Source organism: Anabrus simplex, chromosome 5, assembly GCF_040414725.1.
Source record: "Anabrus simplex isolate iqAnaSimp1 chromosome 5, ASM4041472v1, whole genome shotgun sequence".
Lineage (NCBI taxonomy): Eukaryota > Metazoa > Arthropoda > Insecta > Orthoptera > Tettigoniidae > Anabrus > Anabrus simplex.
This window is the reverse complement of record NC_090269.1, coordinates 80960109-80985188: the sequence shown is the minus strand read 5'-3', so window position 1 is coordinate 80985188 and position 25080 is coordinate 80960109. Positions and strand designations below refer to the sequence as shown.

The following is a 25080-nucleotide window of genomic DNA, read 5'->3' as shown; positions in this document are numbered from 1 at the left end:
TTATGGTAGTAAATGGATTCAATCATGGTGTAATTTCGCATAAATAAATATTAAATCGCAATATTCAAGAAAATGAGCGTATTTGCATGCTATAATCTGTTCTTCTTTTCTTCATGGGGCCTCTAAATATTAGTTCCTAATTAGCGTCAACCTCTAAGATCTTTTGCTACCATGTTTTTCCTTCATTCCCACCTAGATATACCTGCTCCCTTCACAAAGCTGCAGTTTGTTGTTATTAGGTCGTCTTGGATTTTTTCTCACTCTTCACCTGGAAGTCCGAGTGGAGAGTCTGATTCTACCCAGCGTCTCACATTCGAAAAGTATGTGTTCATCTGATTCCTCTGCTTCATTGCATTTCCTACATATGTTGGCTCTTATGACTCCAATTCTATGTAGGTGTTTCTTCAGATGGCAGTGTCCTGTCAACAGTCCTACTACCCATCTTATATTTTCTCTGCTGAGTTTCAACAGTTCTTTAGAATGCTTCTTATTTGGTCCTTTTATCAGTTCCTTTGCAAGCCTGCATCTGGAGTATTTTTCCTGTTTTTCACTTGTTTCTTTTGTACCCATTTTACTGTGTAGTGTCGGGCTTGTCCATAGGAAATCCCGCATACAGGTTCTGGGCCTACAAAATGTGTTTCTGTCCCTTTCCTGGCCAGTTTATCTGTCTTTTCATTTCCTTCTATACCTGCATGCCCTGGTACCCATATTATTTTGACAATGTTGTACTGTGAGGGCTTCAGGAGAAGTGAGTGGCAATACCAGACAATTCTGGATATTATTCAGACTGCCTCCAGTGCCTTAATGGCTGCTTGGATGTCCGTAAAAATGAAAATGTTCCTAATCCTATAGTTCATTTTCAGATTTTCTTCAAGACATTTTGTGATAGCTATCATTTCAGCTTGAAAGACTGGATTGATCTCTCAGGTCTTCCCCCGTTGATCCCTCCTCCTGTGCCATCCACAGTCTTTGAGCCATCAGTCCACCACACTATATCTTCTTTTTCAGTATTCCACTTGTTGATATCCCAGTCTTTTTTAAAATTTTTTAATTTTTATTATCTGGGTCTCAAAAAGTTTTTCGAAGTTGTACTTTGGTATCATATGATCAGAAGGCATGTGTTGAACTTCCTCTGTTATTACTCTGTTAATTTTACAGTGTCCTAGATTGGATCTTTATGCATTCTAGCACTCTGATTGTGCCAATCTATATCAACTCATTCTAGCCCGTCCTATGAAATTGCATAGTGATGGGACGTCTAGTAAAGTATTCAAAGCTTCTGTCGGCGTAGTTTTCATAGCCCCAGTTATGGCTATGCATGCCATTCTCTGTAGGCTATCCAGTCTACTGCCAACTTTTCCATGACTTACTTTCTGCGCTATAATCTGTTACAAAGAAAGTACAAATCATATTAATAATTGAGGTAGGCCCTACTGTTTATTGTATCATTTCAGTATAAGAGCTGAATTCATAGACAGCACTTATACATAAGTGCCCCTCATAAACCAGGTTTCATTTCATCTTACCTACTTATTGCTATAAGTGGACCTCCCGCACACACTTAAGTGACTCACTTATGGTACAGCAAGATGGAGGATAATGATTTTGCTGAATATTTTGCATTTCATTCACAGAATGCTTTCCGTGCACATAGTAGAGATGGATAATCCTGTCGAAATGTAATGTGACCAACAGTTTAAAGAAGGTTTCATTTTAGTAATGTGACAGTTATGAGTATTCTTGTTCCTTTGATTGGTCGTGGCTGTGAGCTTGCATCCAGGAGATAGTGGGTTTGAATCCCACTGTCGGCAGCCCTGAATATGGTTTTCCGTGGTTTCCCATTTTCACACCAGGCAAATGCTGGGGCTGTACCTTAATTAAGGCCACGGCTGCTTCCTTCCAACTCCTAGGCCTTTGCTATCCCATCGTCACCATAAGACCTCTCTGTGTCGATGCGACGTAAAGCCCCTAGCAAAAAAAAAAATTGTTCCTTTGATTGAGAGAGTGAACATAACTTCTAGAAGACTCACTATGTCACCATAAATGAAGATATTGTTTTGAGATTTTATTTCACCTTATTTCAGGTTATTATTATTATTATTATTATTATTATCATATATAATTCGCTGGGGCCATGAAGGACCACGTTAAGTCTTGTTGCATTTGACACTGAACTTGGCCTTCTTTAGAGCCCAAATTTCCCTCATTCTTTGTGAGTGGGCCTGCTTACGCTCCTCTGTCCAAGGGGCACCGTGTCTTCTCTTCGGTTGCTCGTCTCGGTGTAGCCCATTCGTCAATATTTTCTTGCGGAAGAGATCTCTGTTAAGGGCGTCTTCAGCTGAGATATGTAACATTTGCAGGTCTTTTTTGGTATTTCTAAACCAGGGAATTGTGGTTTTGGGGTTTGAATCAAAAAAGTGAAAGACTTCTTTAGTTAACTTTCTTCCATCCATTCTTTTCAGATGACCGTAAAATTGTGCCCGTCTTTTTCTGATTGTGTCGGTAATTTTCTCTATTTTGTTGTAGACTTCCTCGTTGGATCTCTTTTGATGGATTCCATTTCTGTACTTTGATCCCAAGATTCCTCTCACAATTTTGCAGTTTTTTTTCCTCCAGTTCTTCAAGGAGTCCTTTGTTGGCAGAGACAGGGTTTCGGCTGCATATAGAACTACTGACTTCAGAACTGTTTCATAGTGACATATCTTGGTGTTTTGGGAAAGGCATTTTTTGTTGTAGATTGTGCGGGATGTTTGGTAGGCTATTTCCAGTTTGCGTACTTGCTCCTGAAATGCTTCTTCGTCCGGTCCATTTTTCATGATGATCTCACCCAGGTATTTGAATTTGTCTACTTGGGTGATGTTCCCGTATTTTGTATATTATTATTATTATTATTATTATTAATTGGAAATGTGTTACAAGTTAGATAGATAAATGTCTTTATTGGCGTAGTTAAGGCCATTGGGCCTTCTCTTACACTAAACCAATTAGTATACATTAAAGTCATAAGTAATACTACCGTAATTAATACTAGAAGACACAATTAAAACACAATCAAAATACAACTGAAATAAAATTCCACCACAGTGAGACATACATACAACAGCAATAATAATAATAATAATAATAATAATAATAATAATAATAATAATAATAATAATAATAATAATAATAATAATATTGTAGTACGATCATTGAAAGGCCAGAAATTCACAGGTCACTCGCATCCTGTTATACCTCTTAACGCTCTTTCAAATGACACTGTAGTTGGTATTCCTCTGACATCGTCCGGTAAACGATTCCATTCTCGTGCGGCAGACACCGAGAAGGAGCTGTATTATGCGTCAGTTCAATGGTGAGGGATGATGAGCAGGTTGGATATTTGAGCCCTTGTATGTCTGTCATGAACATTTGAGAAGTAATGGAAATGCAAAGAAAGGTAAGATGGGGAAGATGTAGTAAGAACTCGATGGAGGAGAGACAAAGTATGATGGTTACGACGAACACTCTAATTTTAGGAAAGATGGTGACACGTGGTCAAATTTTCTTAAATTGCATATATATCTCACACATGCATTTTGAGCGCGCTGTAGCCTTAGGGAAAATTGCGGCCTGACGTCATTGAAAACAACATCGTAATAGTCAAAATGTGGCATTACAAGGGCTTCAATTAATTTCTTTTTAAGCTTTATTGGAAATATTTGTTTATATTTATATAAAGAATGTAAAGCTGAGTAAACTTTTTGACAGATATGTAAGACATGTGCAGACCAAGTCATGCGTTCGTCCATGATAACACCGAGATTCTTCACTTGTGATACAAAAGGAATTGGAACATCCTGCAGGATTACTCTTGGCAACGGACGTTTAGTTATACTTGTTATTTGACTTTGATGGCCAAGAAGGATTACTTGCGACTTTGTAGGGTTCAATTTCAGGCCGCGCGCAGCAGACTAATCATTAACAGACTGTAAGTCAATATTTAGTAAGTCGATATTTTCCTGGAGGTCTCGTGCTGTGGAGTCGGTGTAGAGTTGAAGATCGTCAGCGTACATATGGTATTTGCAGTGTCTTAAAGTGGATGATACGTCATTCACAAAGAGTGCGAAAAGAAGAGGACCAAGTACAGAGCCTTGAGGGTTTTCCTCTCTTCACGTGGCGCCACGAGGAAACGATTCCATTATTACCTTTCACACATTGTTGACGTTCGTGAAGATAAGAATGCATCCAGGCAATCGTACTCTGAGAAAAATGTAGAGCCCTCAGCTTTACAAGTAAAATGTCAATGTCTACGCTTTGCAGGCTGTCCACTTCATGGCCGTATCGATGAGTTTAATCAACAAATTAATCTAAAAAGCCACCTAATCGATACTTTATTTCTTTTGCCTTTGGCAAACTTAAAAATACATTAACAAACACAGCACATGTTTCGACCACTTAGTGGTCATCTTCAGCTGCATATAAAAAATCTTAGATGATAACATTTAAAAGCAAGCACATTGGATCTTAAAAACTATATCCCATGGGAATCCAAAAACTATTGTTCTAGATGCTTTAAATGAATTGGAAGATGGAGGGGGGGGGGTTGGGGGTAAGGAGATTTATGTGAATGATACTTCAATCACAGCATCGTTCACAATTGTGTTTAAAAAACTTAAATGTTGAAAAACACATTTAAAATATTTAAAAGCGTCTATGGTAAAATTCTTTTTGATAAAACTAGGTGGCGTGAATAAAAAAGGTTCGTGTTTGTAAAAATCTTCAGGCATTTGTGAGAAAACAATAACTCAATCAAAATTCGCGTCTGTGGTGCTGTTAAACACTTTGTTTTTAATAAACACACTTTAAAATATTCTAGAGTGTCTATGGTAAGGCACTTATTCAAAAACACTTGTGCTTGAATGAAAGTTTATGTCAGATGCACCAGTCTTCAGGTATTTATTGTTTATATTTAATAACTTCTTTGAGTGATATTCTTGTGGTTAAAAGGCCGTGTTGACTGTTTAACTTCCGAGAATTGCTCTTCGGAATGTGATAAAAGAAAAGAAATTGTGTTAGTCGTTTAACTTGTTAAAACCCTGTGGTGGCTTCTGTTATACAAAATGGCGATCTGATTCGGGGAGCTTGTCTCGCGATCTGTAACCAGCAGGAGATCGTAATATATTAAAATATAACATATGATAAAAGTAAAAAGCTCCGAATTCTAAATAGATAGCGGGAAGATATTTGTATTCGAGATTGCGTGGCCTTGACTTACCTTATCTGGCAAATGTTTAATCCGCGTTGCCTTGGAGAACTGCCTTCGTGCACGACCTAGTGTGATAGCGGTGTGACATGGTCTGATTGTTCGTGGAATATTCCGGAGAAAGGGGAAGTAGAGTTATGTCGTCATCCACGTATTTACTGAATTGTTCGTATAGGAGGTTTTTTCGTTCGTTTCGTTTAGATTCCGTTCCCTGTTCTCTAGTTTATCGAGAGTAATGTGGATGTTTTCTAGGTTATTCATTAAACTTCCTTTGTTAATCCTACTGATAATTTGGAGATCTTGTCTGATGTTAGTGAAATTGTGATTTGCCTCCTTCATATGAGCTCCCATAGCAGAGTATCTTCTGTATTTCTCTGCATTAACATGTTCCTGATATCTAATTAAAAAGCTCCTCCCAGATTGCCCCACGTATGTTTTTTTGCACTGGGTACATGTCAATCTGTAAATGCCAGATTCCTGGAATTCGTCATCTTTAAGTTTATTGACTTTATTGTGATTTAAAAATCTGTGTTTTGTATTGTTGGTTGAGAAAGCTATTTTGGTATTGTGCTTCTTAAACAAATTCGTGATTTCATAAATCCTCGGGTTGTTAAAGGTGAATTTGACGTATTTCTTTGCATTTTCCGATTGTTGCTTTAGTTTAATTTGTTGTTGATATTTGCACTTAGTAATGATTTTGTTAATGAATTTCAAAGTGAAACCGTTATGTAAGGCTTGTTGACGAATGAAAGATAGTTCCTTCTTTCTGTCCGTATCTGTTAACGGGATTTCAAAGGCCCTGTTGACGAAACTGTAGTAGGCGGATTTTTTTTGTGAAGTGGGATGTAAAGAATCGCTTTTAATTGTAGTCGGTGTAAAAGTGGGTTTTCTGTGTATTTTAAACTGGAAATGGTTGTTTATCCGAATTGTTTGAATATCTAGAAAATTGAGTGTACCTTCTTCTTCTTCTTCTGCTGTAAATTTAATGTTTGGGTCTAAAGTATTCAAGGTATTTAGAATACTTTGACTGTCATTAAGTTCTTTGTTTATAATGACAAAAGTATCGTCAACAAAGCGTACCCAGAAATCTAGTCCTTTAATGTGGCCTACTATCTGAGTGTATTCCAAGTGATCGAGGTATATGTTAGCTAAAATTCCGGAGGCCGGTGCTCCCATAGGTAGTCCGTCTTGCTGATAAATTTTATTATTAAAAGAAAAGAAATTATGGTTCAATACGAATTCCAGGATAGTTATGAAGATTTCTATTTCAGATTTACTGATGCGTTTATGGTCTAATAAATTAGTTTTTATAATCTTGATAGTGTCTTTTATAGGAATGTTCGTATACATGTCTTTAATGTCGAAAGAACTTGTTACGTGAGAATAAGTTAATTTGAAATCTTTAGCGGCCTTACAAAACTCTTTAGAGTTTTTTATCGAGGTTTTGGTATAAAAAACATAGTTTTGGGACAAAAACTTATGGATAAATTGAGAGGCTTTGTACGTAGGACTTTTCCGAAAATTAATTACTGGTCTAATAGGTATGTCCTTTTTATGTAATTTAGGCATAGCTCTTGCCTTAGGAAATCCAGGGTTCATATTTATGAGTTAATGGACTTCTTGGTCATTTAAAGGGAAGGTGCATTGCTTCAGTATTCCTTTCAAATTCCTTTGGATTTTTAGGGTGGGGTCTTTCTCAGTTACCTTAAACTTGTTACTATTGAAAAAAGTTTCTGTTTTCATAATGTATTCGGTTTCATTTAATATTACCACTGTTCCTCCTTTGTCGGCTTTTGTTATAACTACGTCATTTTGCCTAATTTTACGCTGAAGATCCTTCTCAACTTTTGAAATGGTGGAATTAGTTAATAATCCTTTAATTACGGAGGGAATCTTTTTCTTTGCTTCGTACCGTACATCATTTTGAATGTCGACTGGAAGAGTTTGTATGGCCGTTTCTGTTTCTGCTAACGTTTGTATTAATTCTAGTTTGTTGTTGATACTTTGCCAATTATGATTTGGACCTTTGCCTAATATTTGTAGTTCTTGTTCTGTAAAAGTCGTGTCAGACAAATTTTTTACAGGGGGTGGGAGTTTTTCACAATTGAAAGGTGTTTTAGGTTGAGGCTTATATTGTTTAGTTAGGGCATTGCTTTTTAGGTTTTCTAACTTCTTATTCAATGTCGCCTGTTTCTTGTTCATAAGACTCTCTACTTTATCTCTACAGTATTTTTGTACAGAATCCCATTCTAACGGTACCAAATTTATTGACGCTGAAAGGTGCGCTAGGTAAAGTTCCCGATTAAGGAAGGATTTCTTCCTATACATAAATTTGATTTCTCTTTTAAGCCATATACGGTTAACTGTTTTCTGGGTTGAAATTTGGAATACTGAGCGTATACTGTTTCTTTGTGTCCCTTTTAAGAAATTAGGAACCAGGTTGTTAATCCAACATTCTTTCAGGAATGTTATATCTGTGCTTACTTTTGCAAGTTTCATCTTTAGTTTAAGATAGATGTTCGTACTATTTCCTGCTTGGTTAGCATTCGTATTGCAAGCTGTCCACTTCATGGCCGTATCGATGAGTTTAATCAACATATTAATCTAAAAAGCCACCTAATCGATACTTTATTTCTTTTGCCTTTGGCAAACTTAAAAATACATTAACACACACAGCACATGTTTCGACCACTTAGTGGTCATCTTCAGCTGCATATAAAAAATCTTAGATGATAACATTTAAAAGCAAGCACATTGGATCTTAAAATTCGGAATTTAGAATTCGGAGCTTTTTACTTTTATCATATGTTATATTTTAATATATTACGATCTCCTGCTGGTTACAGATCACGAGGCAAGCTGCCCGAATCAGATCGCCATTTTGTATAACAGAAGCCACCACAGGGTTTTAACAAGTTAAACGACTAACACAATTTCTTTTCTTTTATCACATTCCGAAGAGCAATTCTCGGAAGTTAAACAGTCAACACGGCCTTTTAACCACAAGAATATCATACCAATATAATGGTCCGTTATTGGACATTATAAATTTTCCGGCTAACTCATTCTTTGTTGCCTGCGTTTCGCCCTCGTGTGCTAAGTTAGGCTCGTCAGTTGGGACTTAGCACACCACCCAAGACGCGAGGCTAGTGCATACCGTGGAGGCCACTGCATAGGCTACTTGAAGCCACCAGCAGTGCCAATGCACTATGAGAGCTATATTAAATATAAACAATAAATACCTGAAGACTGGTGCATCTGACATAAACTTTCATTCAAGCACAAGTGTTTTTGAATAAGTGCCTTACCATAGACACTCTAGAATATTTTAAAGTGTGTTTATTAAAAACAAAGTGTTTAACAGCACCACAGACGCGAATTTTGATTGAGTTATTGTTTTCTCACAAATGCCTGAAGATTTTTACAAACACGAACCTTTTTTATTCACGCCACCTAGTTTTATCAAAAAGAATTTTACCATAGACGCTTTTAAATATTTTAAATGTGTTTTTCAACATTTAAGTTTTTTAAACACAATTGTGAACGATGCTGTGATTGAAGTATCATTCACATAAATCTCCTTACCCCCAACCCCCCCCCTCCATCTTCCAATTCATTTAAAGCATCTAGAACAATAGTTTTTGGATTCCCATGGGATATAGTTTTTAAGATCCAATGTGCTTGCTTTTAAATGTTATCATCTAAGATTTTTTATATGCAGCTGAAGATGACCACTAAGTGGTCGAAACATGTGCTGTGTTTGTTAATGTATTTTTAAGTTTGCCAAAGGCAAAAGAAATAAAGTATCGATTAGGTGGCTTTTTAGATTAATTTGTTGAATGTCTACGCTGTCGAAAGCTTTACTGTAATCTAGTAGTACCAGAACTGTGAATCGTCCTCTGTCTATTGCTTGTCTAACATCCTCAGTCACTTTAAGTAAGGCTGTAGTTGTACTATGTCCTTGTCGGAAACCGGACTGGAGAGGATTAAGGAGATTGTGCGTTCGAAGGTACTCAGACATCTGTGTATGGACTAAATATTCTAAGGTTTTTGATAAAGCTGATAGAATACATATTGGACGATAGTCTCCCTCGTTCGAAGGCGTTTGACTTTTCAGAAGAGGTAGCACAATAGCCTTCTTCCAGAGAGTTGGATATGTGGAGTATAGAAGAGAGAAATTGATTATATGAGTTAAGGTTGCTAATATACAATCAAAAATTAGTTTGACCATGTCAGTCCCAATGTCATCAATTCCTTTTGCTTTCGTGCTTATTCTGAGGACTGCTTTTCGGACTTGGAGGGGCGTCACGTGACTGAAGTAGAATTTTTCTCTGCCAGGAGTAGGGTGTGTACCATAATAATCATAATAATTCATAAGTCTCTGTTTGTCGTCATGTCGTACTGCGGAGCAGTTAGCAGTAAAGTACTCGTTAAGAGTCTCGAGAGGTACTGTAATTTCTTCTCTGGTCTTGTTCTTCGTAAGTCCAAGCTTATTAATAGATTTCCAAAATGTCGTCGCTGTTCTACCGTCAGGCGTAATTAAACTGTAAGCGTGTCGCAGTTTAGCATTTTGTATTTGTTGTGTTGTCTTATTTCGTAACTTCGTCAAAGTTTTGTACGGTAGCGTCATTTTTGTACTGTCTGTGAGCGCAGTCTCTTTGTTTCATAAGTTGTCTAATTTCGTCATTTAACCATGGGGAGGGTCCTTTCGATATTCTCGCTCGCCGCTTTGGGGCATGTTTGTCAAATAGTTCCGTTACTTTGCTATTAAAGAAGTCAACTTTGTCTAGATTGTTATAGTTCGTTATGTCATGCCAGGGTATTTTGCCTGCGTCCTCTAAGAGTCTATCTTTATTTATATTTTTCAATGGTCGATAGGTGATAAATTTCTGGGAGGGTTTCGGTGGCCGGAGGTTATACGAGATGTATATTGCGTCATGTGCAGATATACCAGGTACGGAGGTTTGACCAACATTGAGAACTCTGTTTGAGTTGCTGGTAACTATAAGATCTAATAGTGTGTGCGAATGAGATGTATGGTGAGTCGGAGAGAGAGGTAAGATTTCCGTATTATAGGCTTGAAAAAATGTTTTGAGTCGTGTGGATTCGGAAGAAGTTGTGTCAGTTAAATCCGTATTGAAATCTCCCATAATTATTGTGTGAGGGTAGTCCGGCAGTAATTTAGTTAAGTCAGCTTCATAATCCTCTAAGTGATCTGTATTCGGAGGTAATAATATGGTAATAATTGGGGGAGATCTAAATTTGCCTGAAGTTGAATGGAAAGGAGCTGCAAGTGAAGCCCATGAACAGAAACTGGCAAATAAGTTAATTTGGGAGGGAGGATTTACACAAGTAGTACAAGAACCGACTCGTCTCAATAACTTACTAGATGTATTCTTGGTTAAACCATGGGAAATTGTTGATAAAACTGAGGTAATTGAAGGAATAGGAGACCATAAGGCTGTAATAATGGATGTAGGACTCGTACCAAAAAGGCTTAATAAGAGGGTTACACAAGACAAGAAATTGTACAGAAAAACGAAAGTTGATGAATTTGGGACTTACCTTAAATCACAATTCAGTTGTTGGATAAGTGAAGGGAGTAACGTGGATACACTTTGGGCTAAATTTAAAGGAATTATTTGGGAAGGAGAGAAGAGATTTGTACCTGTTAAGAAGGGTAAAATGACCTCAGACCCTGTTTATTATACAAGGGAAATAAGAAAATTAAAAAGAAGATGTAGAATAGTAAACAGGAAAATCAAAGAGGGTAGGGAGAGTAGAGAAACTAGAAAACAGCTAATGAGGGAACTGAATAGAGTGAAAAAGGAAGCAAAAGAGAATTATATGAATGGCATACTTCAAGAGGGTAATGACCACAAAGGGAAATGGAAAAAGCTGTATTCATATATCAGGAATCAAAAAGGAAAAGGAGTCCAAATTCCTACAATGGTGGGAGAAGGGGGTGAACACTATTTAACAGATACTGAGAAAGCAAACCTATTTAGTAGGGAATTTAGAGATTCAGTAGATGATTGTCAAGAGTTGGAAACCGAAACAGAAGATAGAGAGGGAGAGAGACAGAGGGAAACAAGAAGCTTCTCATTCACAAACGAAGATATTTTCAGAGAAATCCAACTGCTTCAGCAAGGAAAAGCTGCAGGAAGTGATCAAATTACTGGGGAGGTATTAAAGACAATGGGGTGGTACATAGTGCCTTATTTAAAATTTCTCTTTGACTATGTCATAAATAATAGTGTAATACCAAAGGAATGGAAGGAATCTATAATAATACCAATTTATAAAGGAAAGGGTGATAAAAGGAAACCAGAGAACTACAGACCAATCAGCCTGACCAGTATAGTTTGTAAAATTCTGGAGAGTTTAATATCGAAGTACATCAGAGGGATATGTGATGATAAAAATTGGTTCATGAGGAGCCAGTATGGATTTAGAAAGAAATTTTCTTGTGAGGCACAACTGGTGGGATTTCAGCAGGACATATCAGATCAGTTGGATTCAGGAGGTCAGTTAGATTGCATAGCCATAGATCTTTCCAAAGCCTTTGATAGAGTGGAACATGGAATATTATTAAAGAAATTGGAGGGAATAGGATTGGACGTAAGGGTTACACGTTGGATAAAAGCATTTCTAAATTCAAGGGTTCAGAAAGTCAAAGTAGGAAATAATGTATCGCAGGAAGAGAAAGTTTGGAAGGGAATTGCACAGGGTAGTATAATCGGTCCGTTACTTTTCTTAATATACGCAAATGATTTAGGGAACAATATAACATCGAAAATAAGATTGTATGCAGATGACATAATTGTTTATAGAGAAATAAATAACATTGAGGATTGTTCAGAATTACAAAGGGACCTTGAAAGTATCCAACAATGGGTTGAAGAAAATAATATGAAGGTTAATGGAGGCAATTCAACTGTTACAACTTTTACAAACAGGAGCTTTAAAACTGAATTTGAATATACTTTGGATGAGGTAGTTATCCCAAAAGAAGGCAAGTGCAAATACTTAGGTGTGAGATTTGAAAGTAATTTGCACTGGAAGGGTCATATTGATGACATTGTTGGGAAAGCATACAGATCATTACATGTCATAATGAGGCTACTTAAAGGATGCAACAAAGAATTAAAAGAAAAAAGTTACTTGAGTATGGTTCGTCCATTATTGGAATATGCAAACAGTGTTTGGGATCCTCACCAAGAATACCTAATAAAAGAAATAGATAGTGTGCAGAGGAAAGCAGCAAGATATGTAACAGGGGATTTCAGGAGAAAGAGTAGTGTATCAGAAATGTTAAAGGAACTTGGGTGGGAAACTTTAAGTAAGAGAAGGGAGAAAACTAGACTTACAGGATTATATAGAGCCTATACAGGAGAAGAAGCATGGGGAGATATCCGTGAGAGGCTTCAGTTGGAAAATAATTATATCGGCAGGACTGACCACAAATATAAAATTAGAAGGAATTTTAGCAGAAGCGATTGGGGTAAATTTTCATTCATTGGGAAGGGTGTGAAGGAGTGGAACAGTTTACCAGCGGTAGTGTTTGATCCTTTTCCAAAATCTGTACAGATATTCAAGAGGAGAATAAACAGCAACAGAGAAAATAAATGAAGTGTTAGAGGGCATTCGACCGGTGCAGGTTATTGTAAATAAAAAAAATGTGTGTGAATAAATTAATTCCATCCCCTGGTCTAAGGAGTTCGGATAGCCAAAGTAGGAGACTGCCTGTAGGGGTGAAGTACAGTGGGGACTTCGAGGGCCCTGGGACCGCTACGGTAGCTGTGAAGGCCCTTCAGGAACTCTGAAAAGTGGTGGCAAAAGGGGCTCTGGTTAAGACGCAGCAGGTCGTTATGCTACTTAGGATCCAGAACGGGTAAAAAAAAAAAAAAATAAATAAAAAAAAAATAGTAAATAAATAAATGCAATGTAAATATTAATGTTATACCAGTTTTATAGTATCATTTGAAGCAATTCCACATACTGTATATCAGTTGACTATATTTGTAAGTAGTACAGGAGATATTATAATTAGAATTTTGTAAACAATATAAATTTATTAAGGATGAGCTGTGTGTTAATAGAAAACATTGTTAGCGTAAATTGTATAATATTGTATTATAGGAACAATTTTCTTCTCTTGTTAATTTAATATTTAGTGCTTGACAATAATGTATTTTAGTGTACCATTTGCCACCGAGGTAGACACCTCATTTGCAAATAAAGAGATTTTGATTTGATTTGATTTGAAGGTTTGTAAACTACTCCCACAAGTGCTTTAATCCCGTTCGTTGTTATTTCTACGAACATGTATTCTGGTTTTCTCTCATACCTGCCTGGTGAATGACCGACCAGCTTAGGTTTGAGGCTAGTTAGGAAATAGCCACATACCCCTCCACCCCGTTTGTGAGTGCGGTCATTTCTCAGAAGCGAGTAGCCTTCAAGATGACACAAAGAAGACTGGTTATTATCTGTTAACCATGACTCAGACACTAGCAGGACATGGAAAACAGGTGGAGTGAATATTTCTACAATCTCGTCCATTCGGTTGGCTGCTAATATACTTTGCGCGTTTATGTGACAGACGTGTAAGGCTCTGGGATGTTGCGAGACGAAGTTCTTGAGGATACTAGCGGTACTTTGGTCAAGGTTTGCGCTATAGGGTGAGGGGAGTAGGGACGGTGGAAGGACGGGAGAGGGTAGCTGGTCTGAGGCGACATACGGTGGCTGTTGAAATCGACTAGTGACGTCAGAGGAATTTGTTTTGTCACTTGTAACTCTTGCCAACTTGGAACAATGAAAGTTAACAAAATGTACAGATAAACTCAAAGAGCTAGGAGGAATTTAACGTTAATTGAAGTAGTGTTGATAAGTTATCAAGACTGTAGGCTTAGAATACTAAAGAACAATACTGAGTTATAAGAAAAATGAACGTGTTGCACTTCGACCATTTATTTTAAGGTTGGTTTGTGCTAATTATGTTAGGTTAGTCAACCAATCCTCTGCTGGATTATATCAGAAGTTTCTGAAATGGCATCGCACATCAAAACATACGTGAAACTCAGTTAAGAAGTTTTTCAAGGGACTGAAAAAAAAAAAAAAAAAAAAAAAAAAAAAGGCAGAAAACTTCTTAAAAGGGGTAATGCCCAAAAACTTATTCTGTACTTTGAAATACATGTGAAACACACAGCCAGCAGATTTCTTTGTTTGTGAACAATACCGAAATAGGCCGATATATAAGGCTGCTAACAGAAAGCCACAATATAAAAATTTGATTATCACTACAATATTTTTAGAGATAAAGTAAAATAATTGATCATACCGTATTACAAATATATTTGATAAGAGAAGGGAACATATTATATAAAAACGTTGCAAGGTTTGCTTATTTTAGCAGGCAGAACCATTTCCTTCCACGCTTCCCTTTCCTCCGCAGTTACACTCTCTGCTTCACCACAAATTGTTTTGTAAATGATACCGACTCGATTTTTAAAGCGGTCCAGCCACCTGTTCGACGCTGTAAAAGGTACCCTTAATTTGCATGCGACTTTCTCCTGCACAATAGTCCCACTGAAAGGTATGTTTAAACTTCGCTGCTGTTTAAACCCTATTAGCAGAGCTTGTTCTATTTCATCGTACTTTTCAGATTTAACTTCCTTACAATTTGCTGAAGTATTCCCTGCAGAAGCAAAGATCTCTTCTTTCTTCGCTATAATGCCGTTCAAAGTAGACGGCGGCATCCCCAGCTCCTTTGCCGGGCCGATGACCTCGATGTTAGGCCCCTTTAAACAACAAGCATCATCAGCAGCTCCTTTGCCAAAGCAACATGGGAAAGTGTAGATGACTCCACTTTCCTTATAATCTCCACTTTGTCTTTTATTGTTAGTGCCTTTCGTTTGATCTCGTTCCTCTGAGTTCCACTCATTTTCACTTAAAATGTTTGTACGTTAATATTACAATTACAACTAACTTCACCGACTCCTATTCGTACTAATTACGATGCTACACTATGCTTGGCAATCCGTAGCTTAGGCTTACAGGATGCAAAGACAAGACGTGTACCACAGTTTGTTAGCATGTGCTTTCTATCTTCCTCACACCCCCGACACCTGCTGCAAGGATAACTGCAGCAAATGGGAAATCTGGCAACTTGTTCTTAAAGATTCTCAGAACGTAGGCCTAAATCGCCCCTGCATTCCTACGGGTTGTCACGGCAACGGGCGTAGTTTCTGGCTCATAATCATAATCTATAAGTTTCATTTCCGTATTGATTATATTCACAAATATGAAGATTTGAAGCTTCCACCTAATCAATACATATATTTATATATTAATGTTCTACAGTACCGGTTTCGACCTTGTGAATGTCATCTTCAGCTGACAATCATAACATACAATTAAAACATCACAATAAGAATGTCACATGGTATGGGTGAAAACATAGTCATTACATTAGTTCTAGTTTAAATAATCGTCTACAATAACTGATATAATAATTTAAAAACTTAACATTACTATATGTACATGAATGATGTATGTTAAAATACTTTTTCTTAAATTATAAAGGTGTCACATAGTATGGATAAAAACGTTATCAAACGTGTTCCATCTTATCTTCGTCTACGTTAATCGGTATGAGAGTTAAAACTTTGCACTACTGTTATGTGCACAGGTGATATATTTTGAATATACAATATTCTTGAATTGTGAAGTGTCCACTGTTCCACATTAAAACTTATGGCTAGATGAATAAAACATTTTGAAGTACAGATTAATTCTTGCGGCGTGTTGTATATATGACTATGTTATATGATCAGCTGTGTTCGTCTACTGCTGGTATAATAGTATGAATTTCTTGAAGTAATATGAACACTTATGTTGAAATCAGGTAGTTGTCCGGTGTTTAGTGCGGGACTTCGTCGATATATACACAAAGCTTATAGTTTATACTAAGACTGAATTGACCATAAAATATGGTATATAAATGTAGATAAGTTGTTGTTTTAGCGACGTGCTTCCTTTAGTTTTATGTTACTGTATTTTGTTTTGTCAAAAGTCAGTATGTATTATAATACTTGATTTCAACACATTTTTGTGTTTTTAGTTAGCGTGAAAGCTTCTTTCTTCACTTTGTGTTGTAGGACGTATATTATATCTGTAAATAGAAATAAAGTGTAAGAAATGTTGTGCCTGCCAAGTTTGTTTTGAAGCTGGAATGGGTGTGCGTGTACTTACTGTAGATGTTGACACTTGATGTGTGCTATTCGACAGCACGTCGAGCACTGTTCCATATTTGTCTGAAGTTGCTGCTTGTGGCTGCGGAGGGGTAGGAGGAGCAGCTGTTGAGGAAGTAGGACAGGAGCGGGGGGTGTCTTCTGGCGGTTCTTTTATGTGTATCGGGTCGTGCTTTTTGATTCTTTTTAGGTAATTGTTTTTTAGGAAAGGGATGACTGCATTGAAAAGAGTGTTCACTTTGTCTGTAATTTCATTCCATTATATAATGGAAGAATTCTATATCGATCTAGATCAATACGCCAGTCCAAATGATGGCTGTCACTTCAGCTTGGAAAACTGTAGTGTATCTGCCTAGGCTCATTTGGATTGATCTCTCAGGTCTTTTCCTGTTGATTCCTCCAGCTGTTCTCTTGTCAGTCCTTGAGCCATCTGTCTACCACACAACATCTTCCGTATCAGTTTTCCATCTTTTAATGTCCCAGTCTTCCTTTTTGTTATCTGGGTCTCAAATGGTTTCTCAAAGATATACTTCGGAATCATATAATCAGCTGGCATGTGTAAAACTTTCCCTGTTATTACTCTGTTAATTTTACAGTCTTTGAGCCTTCCAGCATCCATTTTGCTCTAATCGATATGAGCTCGTTCTAGTCTTCCCTCTATAAAGTTACTAGTAGAGTGTTCAAGGTTTGTGTCGGTGTAGTTTTCATTGCCCCAGTTATGGCTGTGCATGCCATTCTCTGAAGGCTATTTAGTTTGCTACTGACTTTTCCTTGACTTACTTTCATCCACCAAATGATTGCTGCATAGGTCATCAGTGGTCTAATGATCATTGTGTATATCCACATTACCATTGCCGGCTTTAGACCCCATGTTGTCCTGACTGCCCTCTTGCATGCATACAATAGGTTCTTAGCTTGGGTTATGTTTCTTTCTATGTGTGGATTCCAGGCTAACTTTTTGTCAGAAATTACACCTAATATTACACCTGTACTTCCATATAGATTTCTTGCCCAAAGAGCTTCAGTGTTCTCGTCCCCTCGTAATTTCTTCCTTCTTGTGAAAGGGACCAGTGTTATCTTGCTCGGGTTGGCTATGAGTTGTTCTTCCTGACACCAGTTCTCCACAAGGTTAAATGATCTTCTCATGAGGTCCTGGATGACACTCATCACCTTACCTCCTACCACAATAACTAAATCATCTGCGTATTCTTGTGTGTAAAATCCCTGTTCGTTGAGCATGGCTATGATTCTGTTCACCACAAGGTTCCACAGAAGAGGAGAAAGGACTCCCTGCGCACAACCTTGAGTGGCTCGAACCATTAGCGTCTCTTCAAACAGAGTTGCCTTTATTTTTCTACCGTCTAATATGGATCTAATCCATTTTACAACAGTCTTGCTCATCCTACTCTCTTTAACAGCTTTAATCATTGAGTTGGAGGTTGTATGACTGAAGACCCCTTCTATGTCTAGAAATGCTGCCAGAGTAGTTTGCAAACCAATTGATGGAGTGCTGTCTGAGTGGATCTGCCAGGTCTGTATGCAAACATATTTTCATGTAATGTTGAGTTCAGTTGCACAGTTTTCCGAATGTATTTATCCAGTATTTTCTCCATTGCTTTTAGCATGAAGGAGTTTAAGCATAATGGTCTATAGGCTTTGCCTTGGACATAGTTCGCCCTTCCACTCTTTGGTATTCGTCGCCATAAGACCTATCTGTGTCGGTGCGACATAAAGCAACTAGCAAAACAAGAAAAAGAAAGGAAAAAAAAGTCTTCGGTATAAATATCGCTTTAGCTTTAGACCATGATTTCGGCACGTACCCCAGAGCTAGGGTTGCTCTATAAAGGTCTGTCGGGGCCTTAATGATTATCTCCCGTCCTTCCTACAGGAGTATCGGGAGTATCTCATCTGGCTCCGAAGCCTTTATGGGCTGAAACGTATTGATTGCCCACTTCACATGGTTAGCCTTAATTACTTGGTTGGCACCGTTCCAGTCCGCTCTTCGTGATCTGGCCTCTGTTTCAACCATTTCTTCCCCTTCTACTTCCTAGGCTTCAGGAAATTGACAAGCTAGCAACACCTCCAGCACCTCCTTTCCCATCTGAGTGTATGTTCCATCGGGTTTTTCCAGTGTTCCCACTTGATTTGTATGTTTCGTTTTAAGAACTTTCTGGAGCCTTGCTGCTTCAATGTTTGATTCCACTTTCTCACAGAACAGTCTCCAAGAGTTTCTTTTTGCTCTCTGTATCTCTAGGTTATACTTGGTGAGCTTCCTATGATAATACGTCCCACATGCCATCTCTTGATGATATTTTGTACAATGCTCTAACGTCTTTCTTCATTTGCCTAGATTGTTAATCCACCACCTAACATTTTTGGTGGTTTTCTTTTCTCTAAGGGGACAGTTGTCATGGTATGCAGCTAAAATGGCCTCTTATAATTGTTCCACTGCCTCATCCAATTCCGTCTGTCCCCTTACTTTCTTTTGGATCTTTTGTACAGTCTACCCTAGAGCTTCTCTGTATCCATCCCAGTTCGTTATTTTAGGATCTCTGTACATTTCAATACCACATTGCCTCGCATCTATTGCAAATTGGATACGGTGGTGGTCTGCCAAGGATGGCTCCTCCAGCACCTTCCAATCCTTAATGAAGTTTGCAATATGCGTGATGCTCAATGTGATATCTATTACCTCTCTGCGATTCTTATTTATGAATACAGGTTTATTTGCTAGGTTTAATATTATCAATTCTGTTCTAATAATAAACTCTAGTAAGGACTCACCTCTTGCATTGCAGTTAGTACAGCCCCATGCAGTATGGTGTGCATTTGCGTCTGCTCTGAGTACTAGGTGTTCACCTTTCCTCTTTACTTTGCAAATTAATTATTCCACATCTTCCGATGGAGGCGGATCCGTTGAGTCGTATGGAAGGTACACAGAGCCTGTTCCTCTCTGGGACCTTCCCATTTTCCAAGTTTTATCTTGGCCACCACTAGATCCCTTGAACAATGTTCCTTTAACAGAAGGCATTTTAATTTCCTGCTCAAAGTAGACATGTTCTGAGCATATCCGATGTAATATCGTACATTAGTTTACCTCCAGATTCTGCCAGTTCTGCTACTCTGCCCTTAGCTTCCCATGGCTCTTGTAAAGAGCCACGTCAATAGCCTCGGACTTGAACTTCCTGACAAAATTGGCAACAGCTGCTTTTATATGTTGAAGGTTGGTCTGAAGAACTTTTAGCACTATCCTTGCCAACGCTAGGTTTTGTTTTTCCCAGGTCTAAGCTTGGCCTTAAGGCCTCTCTTCTTGAGGCCTTCAAAATCCCTTTAATTACGGGCCAAAACAATTGTCCTCTCTGTGTTGTCAGTAGTTGTCGCATTCAGCACTCTCCACTTTTTCGTTGGAAGTTTGGTGTCATGCTGATGGATTCTGACAAGAACATCTTCTATGTTCATCTTGTCAAATGGAGGTGGAAACTTGGTAATGATTTTTGTAGTGTTCAGCACCTTCTTAGCTTCTGCCACCTCCAAATTCTCCCCTTTCCAAGGGTTGCAATTGCCTACTGTCTGTTCCAGCCAACTTTTGGTTTCTGGATTTGCACAGTTCAGTACCATTGCTCCACTTTCCAGCCTTGGAGACTGGAGGAAGCCTGGAAGACACCCGTCCGACAGCGGTTTCATCTGCACTATCAGAACAGATGAGAGCTCTTTCAAGTCTTCCTCCTTCAGTTTCTCATCTGGAAAGGTTTTAGGTATTATGGCTACCTTGATTGAAGTGAGTCATGACCGTTTCTTCTTTCTGTTTCTTAGCGGGCGGTTTTGTAGCTGAATTTGATGGTAGAACTATCCTCCGACCTTAGCCTTTGGGGCGTTGTTGAAGGGATAGCCTCTCATTGATCCCTTGACGAGTTAACTGTGGAGGGTAGCCATGATCAACTCAGTATGTAGCCGTCACCTTTATTAAAATTATTCGGGTGTTTAGTAATTTCTATTGCCTCACAAATTATTCTAGGTATAAAATATTTCTCTTTATAAATGATAGAAGTTCCATCAAAAATGATTTGATGGTCATTATGTATGGCATGTTCTATCACAGCAGACTTCTCTGGCTGGCAAAGACGTAAGTGCCTGCGATGTTCTTTAACCCTTGTTGCTATCTTCCTGCATGTTTGGCCAACATAAACTGATCCACAGAAGCAAGGAATCATGTATATTCCAGCTCAGTCCAAAAACCAACAGAATCTTTGACAGATCGCAAGCAGTTGCCTATGATGACATTAGGCTTAAAAATGGTCTTCATATTCTGCCGTCTGAGAATATTGCCAGTCCTATCCGTGACAGATTGTACATATGGCAAGAAGGCCAGAATCAAAGGATGAGAATCACGTGACAATCTGTCTTTTGGCTTAGGATGTAACACTTAGTCAATCTCTTTCCTTGAGTAGCCATTGCTCAGAAATGTTCCATTTAGGAACTCAAGTTCACAGTTTAATTTATCCGATCTTATGCATAAAGGAGCATGTCTATCAAAAATCTGTAACACTAGATCATTAAAAGTGTGAACCTTTTCATCAATATTCGTTATTTGTGTAAGGTTATGCCACTGTTAAGAATATGCGACTGCCGTTAACACATCACAGCCTACATGGTTGTAGCCTCATATAGTAATGTACTTGGGCTTTGCTTTAGGTACCTTCAGGGAGATGGACATGAAAATGACGTCATGAGCTAACAATCCAGGGGCTGAAGTCTGTCCATGGTTCATTACTCTGTCAGGGTTGTTTGTCAGTATTAAGTTAAGTGTGCGAGGTTTTGGTATGATGAGTCGCCGAGAGAGGAAGAAGTGTCATATTACATGGCTGGAACATGTGTAATAGGTGCTTTGTTTCCTCCGAGTTAGTCTCTAAAAGATTTGTATTAAAGTCTCCCATAATCATGTGCTCGTAAGACTGTAATAGCCTCACTAAACCCGTTTCGATGTCAGTTAAGCATCCTCTCTTTGGTGGTCGGTATACAGCACACAAGAAACCCTTAGTACTCTGTGCGGAAATTTCAATAAACGCTTATTCTGGTTTCCGCTCATACAGTTGAGTTGACTGACAGATGATTTTTGGTTTAAAAATGCCTAAGCACATACATCCCTAAACCACCACCACCACCACCACCACCACCTGTTTCTTCTTAGGATCTCAGAAATTAGTGCCCTGGCAGGTTGAAATGATTTGATTTATACTTTGAGCCACATTTCACTCTTTAAAATAACATCCACCTGCTGTGTGTTGAAAACAGCTTTTAACTCGTCCATCTTTGAAAAGCAAGAGACTGAGCATTGAAATGAGCGACCTGCAGCACAATCTTCTGTTTACTCAAGAATATCTGCTCTTAAGTGAAGGGCTGAGGCTGGAGATTCTGGTGTGCAAGGACATTGGAATGCAAGGAATGTTTACTGGTGACAGAGGGATGAAATGATATCAGTGGTAAACATTGCCACCTTGCTTACAAAATTTTAAAAATACCAGTAGAATTATAATTTGAGCGTTGCTGAAAATTATTATTTGAACTTCGTTGTGATAAGCTAGAACCTGTAAGTTGAGTTGGAATTCCCCCCAACCAATGGATTTTAATTCGTTAAACAATAGTGTAAATTTTGTACAAATTTAGTCAAGTAGGAAACACACTGTCTGAAACAAATACAAGATTGAAATTAACAAGGCAGAGACAAAGAAAATTAGAGGATAAATAAAAGAAGAATAATTTGAATCCAGCAGTTCTAAACTGTGTTAATCATGAAAATCATGCACTTTGAAGTTCACTTAATTGGCACACACAAATTTTTGGCCAGACTGAGTGGCTCAGACGGTTGAGGCGCTGCCCTTCTGAACCCAACTGGCTCAGTCCGGTGGTATTTGAAGGTGCTCAGATAGGTCAGCCCCATGTCGGTAGATTTACCAGCATGTAATAGATCTCCTGCGGAGCAAAATTCTGGTACCTCGTTGTCTCCGAAAACCAAAAAGTAGTTAGTTGGATGTAAAGCCAATAACATCATTGTTTTGCAAATTTTTGATCCATCAGTCTTTTTAATAATAATTGGTGTCTCCTTTGTATGACCAGCGATTGAAATTACCAAAATGATCAATGGTAGCCTGCAGGATGGATAGTCAACATGAGGTCTTTGTGAATTGTGGTAGCTTTCATTTTCCTTTTCCTTTTGTTTTTGAATATGTCTTGCCGGTGATCGTGCGACGTTAATTTAACAATAATTGGCTAAATTTTTCTTGGGGATTTTAATACTAAACTGTAGCAGCGATCTGTTATTCATAATGACATCAGCACCCACTGCTTTACGAACATTCGGAACTAATTCCTCATAATTTTCATTTACTCTTTCCTGCACACCAAAAGACCTGACATTATTTCTTCCTATTATACCTTTCCAAAACTTCACACTTAGCACTCAAATCATCTCTCTTTTTTTAAAAACATATCTTAGTCCTTACAATTCCAGTTTCTTTGTCAGATCCACTACCATGTTGGTATTAAAAGAAAATTACCTTTCATGCTCCTTTAAAACCATGTTTGTCACTTTTTTTTACTATTACTTGCACCAGTTTTTCCAGAAAGTCTGACGAATTGATGACTTCATCCAAGGGACTCTTCACCACATGGTTTTAGTTGGTAACATTGTGTATAGCAGTGGCTTGATCCTTGCTGCTTTCTTTCACCATGTTAATACAGTATTTACTACTGTCACAGGCGCAAAATACAGTGAAAGCTCATTAAGTGCGTTAGTAAATTCGAAGTCCCAGTTCACAATACCAATATAATACCCTATGGGAATCAACATCTATATTGTCCCAGTTCACGTCAGGGCGAAACATGTCCCTTCAAATTTTAGTTTAATAGGATGTAAGTCCTAACTTTGTAAATTCTATTGTATTGAATAGGTTGATACTAATAAATTTTGGTAATATCTTAAATTGATGTACATTTCAGTACGGACCAAATATTAAATTTGTAACATGTAATAGTATTAAATTTATGTAAAAATACATAACTCATCGTGTCACAGATATTTGGTATTACCGCTTAGTTCGATCACATTTTTTCTAGCCCTAAAAATATTCTTTGTCATTCCTTATGAAAGGAATGAGATTTTCAACACAGAGCCCTTGCCACAGGAGGCAGGTCAGGGAAAGTTGTACAAAAATGGGGAAAGGCCTTGCATTTCTGAACTTTACAGGGTAAATTACTGCTTTGGAGATCAAGCCATTAGCCTCAGAAAGTGCAATTTTGCTTGCCGGTTTTCAGTGATATTGCATAATAATCCAGTAAGCCTGTCTGTGCTTGTATTTCACATTCTGTTCAGAACTGAATAATTAATTGTTTGTTGAGTGAGACAGTGAAGGGTAAGTCGCATGATAACCTATGTACGGAAAAGGAACATAATCATGTGAAGTTGACTTGCGTGGTAGTAACATAGATATGGATACTGAAAATATCATGAAATCGCTTACTGATGAAGACAAAATTAAAATCCAGGAAGTGACAGACATCTGCATCTTTCATTGGTAGCACGTATGTTGAAACTTGCACTTGCAAGTCAATCGAAGTGTTGTCATATTCAAGATAGCGGTCAAAATAATTCTCTCTTACATGGCAGAGTTTAACCTCCAGTTATGGTCAAAGAATATGACCAGAAAACAATGATTAATAACCCACTGGTCCGAAATATAAGGCTTCGGCTAACATTTGTTTTGGGAAGAGTGTGATCTGCAATAATACATTGATACTTTTATGGGCCCCAGTGCAAATGTTGTCTATTGTTTTACACACCTTTTAATATGTTGATACTTAATAAGCCCCAGTGGAAAAGGTTTTCATATCTGCTCTCTCGTCTTTTTCGTGCCTTTTAATACTCTCCTCTTATCTTTAGAAACGGTAGATAGCCTACAGTATATCTTCTACTCTGCCTGTACATACACGACGTAAACTGCATGCTTATAAGAAATAAATTGACAAGAGGGTCCATTGCACTTCAATACGGAACAAAAATGAAATTTTAGCTTATAATTATAAAAAATACATGCATATCGAAAAAACATATCCACTGTTGGATAGTTTTTATTCATGTATTCAATTATATGTTTTCCTGTTTAACACATTTTCTTTCCTATCGCATGTAGAAATGTCTTAACGAGGTTTTACTGTGTATTAAATTAAAGATAATAAGGTTGAAGTTTGTCACTCACATTGCTACTCACAAGTTCACATGTTTTTTTCATCACCACTACTCAATGTCACTGTTAGCTGCTAATCACTGTTAGCTACAGAGCTGATGTTACATGCGTGCATCACCTAGCATGTAGAATATTGACTAAATAAAAATACAAAATTGAATTAAAGAATATCTTGGAAGACCATGTTTTAGTGATACATGATAATAGTGGCACAACATTTTTTTTTTTTTTTTTTGCTATTGGCTTTATGTCGCATCGACACAGGTGGGTCTTATGGCGACAATGGGACAGAAATGGGCTAGGACTGGGAAGGAAGCGGCCATGGCCTTAATTAAGGTACAGCCCC

At 37.8% G+C, this 25080-nt stretch overlaps 1 protein-coding gene across 2 annotated transcripts in view; it reads left to right on the top strand.

Moving 5' to 3' along the window:
- LOC136874557 (F-box/WD repeat-containing protein 7) overlaps nucleotides 1-25080 on the top strand; it is a 169639-nt gene that overhangs the window by 71709 nt on the left and 72850 nt on the right. The gene's annotated exons all lie outside the window — the stretch shown is intronic.